Raw genomic sequence first — 3,225 nt, 5'->3', positions numbered from 1 at the left:
TAATATTATAAAAGGCAAAATGGAGGAAGACGTGAAGATTTCATAAAGCATTCGGCAAGTATTTCCGCTTTTGCAGCGACGATTAGCAGGAATCATGGTGTTGCTAGTGATAGAAAGCGGGATCAAAAGAGGGATGCGTTCGTAGGAGCAAATTAGAGGGTGGATCGAACCGGGGCGGCGCGGTACGTTTGACGTCGAGTGACGGCGGGCCGAAGGGCGGCGGGGCTCAGGGGCTGAACAAATGAAATGAAATGTTGCTTTCTGCGCGAGGATGAGAGTGATAATAGAGAAAGAGAGATTGTTTGTCGTTACACCCTTCCATCCGTTTCGCGCACCGGCGCTATTCTCAGTTAGACTGCTTATTTGCCTAATTGCGTGACGCGCCCGATAAATTTCTACAAATCGACGCTTTGTTTTGCAAATTTTGTCCTCGTACGGACACCCAACTTCCGCAAACTCCGAATTTGCTCGAGGTTATCAAAACAAAGGACGGTCTGATTCGTCGAATCCGACGTCGTCCTTTGCGGGAAAGTGGGCTCGAGCGGGTAATAAACCTTACGCAAGTTGCGCAACGTAGAACAATTATTTCTCTCTAAAGAATTCCCCGCGATATTATTTCGAACTTTATTTAACAATCATAGACGTATAATATGTAGACTGCGCTGAAACAGTGTACAGACTTTAGACAGAGACAACGCGGTTCGAGTGGTCGCCCTCTATCATTCCCTTTACTCTTCTGTTACCCCCGCTACTTTACTAGACAAAGACAAGAAGATAACCACTAGCTAAAATGTCCCACCGATTACATGATTTCATTTGATTTCATACGATTTCATCTCATTACAAATAATTTCATCTAATGGCAAATCATTTCTTTATATATGCACGTTTAAAAATATGTGACGTTGTCAAATCCCAAAGAGCTGTTGGATTTCCTCAAAATATTATACTTTTTTTATTTTACTAATAAATGTTTGCTTGTAGAGATAATTTCAGTTAAGATTGTAGTATTTGGTTAGGTAGAAAACGTGCTTCCTTATTTCCTACTTTCCCCACTAGTCTAACCGAGAAGTAATTTTGTATTCGCATCTACTTGTTCCAAATTTGCGCGCAAAGGTGTATCTCAACCCACTGTTGTTCTAACAGCAACTACTTTAGTCTTTTTATTATAAAAAAAATAATAATTCACTAAAAGAAGTAAATTTTTGGGGAAAGACAAGTTGAGAAAATGTTAAATTTTAATGTTTATTGTCTAACAATTGAAGAAACTTGAAAATGAAGACGAAACGATTATATGGGGATTTCGTAAGGATTTCATAATGATTTCGGAGACAGTGTTCCACGATTACATTAAATGGTTAACCCCTTGGACAAAGATGACCACGCAAATATCAGCTATCTCGTTCTGAAATTTGTACATGTTCCCAACGCGAGAGAGGTAGAGGACGCGCAGTCTGTTCCTACTATGTCTGTGCTAACAATACGATGATTCGACGTAGTCGATACGTCAGTTATCGTAATACGATGGATCGTCGCTGAAAGAATTGTCGCGAGAGTCAGATTTAAATGAAGCTACCCTACTATACCGCGCTCTTTGAGACACGAACATTTGTGAGGCATAACCGATAAGATCCGTAGAAAAGACGATCCGCGGATCCACTTATGCAATCCCCAACTTGTGGCTCGTTAGCGAATCGGGATCAATGGGTTCGTCGTGGCGCTCGTAATTTTATGGGATTCCACAACAACGGGGGCACGGCGGGTTCGGTATCGAGCCGTGGGGATCGGTGAAGTGGAGAGTGGGTGTGCAGGGGTAGTCTTGTTAAAAGTAGCCCGCCTCATTGCCTCCAATATCTGGTAAGTACTGCTCTTTTGTAAGGGCACCGCGTTCGGGAGCCGAGCATCTCAATAGCCACTCAAACCAACCCGCGATATTGTCACATGGGCGCACATAAACCGGGTCGCACACGTGCCAGCACTCGCGGATCCGTAACATGTATACGATCTCTCCCAGCGTCGAGCGATCGTCAAAAGTTCTTACGATTACCGGTCGAAGTTGCGGCGCAATTTTAAAATAGAGGGACGCGCTCCGAAGTTGTGCTCGAGCTATTTTATTAGGTATACTTGATCGTAAGCGAATTTTTAAGAATAGAAATGTGCCAACGCTTGAGTCACGTACGTGTACGGATATACTGTCCGAATGTGTTCTTTTGCGTTAGAATAATACATAGTGTAAATTAATAGAGTACATAGAATGTAGAAACAGTCCTAAACGTTGATGTTTCTATCAAGAATAACACGGATAGAAGAATGTAGCTGCCGTAGCTAAAAACTGCATGTGGCAACGAAATTTCAGTTATAAAATATGGACAGATAATATTTAATTGTGATAGCTAAATATCTACTTTAAGTATTACACCAATTATTGCGAGTAATATTATCACCTCAGTGGTCGAGTTGGCTAAGACGCCCGTCACGGATTGAGGGAGGTCCCAGGTTCGAATCCTGGCTGAGGTAATATTTTTCGCAATAAAAATAACTTACAGTACGGGAAAAGAGATACTGAATGCTAAATGTAGCATTTAAAAATGCTGAAATTTTTAGCGTTTTAAGTATAATTACAAATCGTTTATCGATTTGAATATGTGAATTTGCTGACGATGATAACTCGGCTCGTAAGAAAATTGCGTTATCATGTCGGAAAAGAAACCAGCGCGCAGGACAAACGTGGAAAGAAACGGCATTTGAATTCACATTTTAATAAATTACAAGTATAAGCCATCTACCCTTAGACTCGCACTGGCTATTCTTGTGTGTTGTTTAGTTTTAATGAGAGCCCTTTAACTCTATTGCTAAATATTTTGTTACCGTGTCTACTGTATTAGATGCGACGGCAAATCGTTTGCCGTGGCTTATCAAATTTATAGTTGTAGCAACAAAATATTTTTAGTACGATCAGCTACGGTAGCGAAAAAAATTTTTTAGTAAAGATAAGACGATAAGAGTTGCCGATGATTCTCGGTGTCGAACGTCGGCTGGGAATGATGTCATTTCGGTAGGTAATTGAAGTTTCGTATTCAAAAAGATCGAGGAAGAAAAGAACCCTCTTCAACGCAGTTCCGGATTACGACGTCGAGTTAACGAGGCCACGGCCCTTCCGATGCCCGCAGGCTACTTATTTCGCATATCAGAGCGCCGGGCCCGGGGTGTGTAACATTTCTGTAC

The 3,225-nt window shown here is 41.6% G+C and overlaps 1 non-coding gene across 1 annotated transcript; it reads left to right on the top strand.

Annotated features, from left to right (window-relative positions):
* The first annotated feature begins 2,442 nt into the window (after nucleotides 1–2,442).
* Trnap-cgg lies at nucleotides 2,443–2,517 on the top strand. Its single transcript has one exon. It is a non-coding gene; the product is annotated as a tRNA-Pro (tRNA).
* Nucleotides 2,518–3,225: the final 708 nt, after the last annotated feature.

Source organism: Vollenhovia emeryi, unplaced genomic scaffold (genome assembly GCF_000949405.1).
Source record: "Vollenhovia emeryi isolate VEMERY1.0 unplaced genomic scaffold, V.emery_V1.0 DF939157.1, whole genome shotgun sequence".
NCBI lineage: Eukaryota > Metazoa > Arthropoda > Insecta > Hymenoptera > Formicidae > Vollenhovia > Vollenhovia emeryi.
The sequence above is the reverse complement of the archived record's forward strand: the minus strand, read 5'-3'. Positions and strand labels throughout refer to the sequence as shown.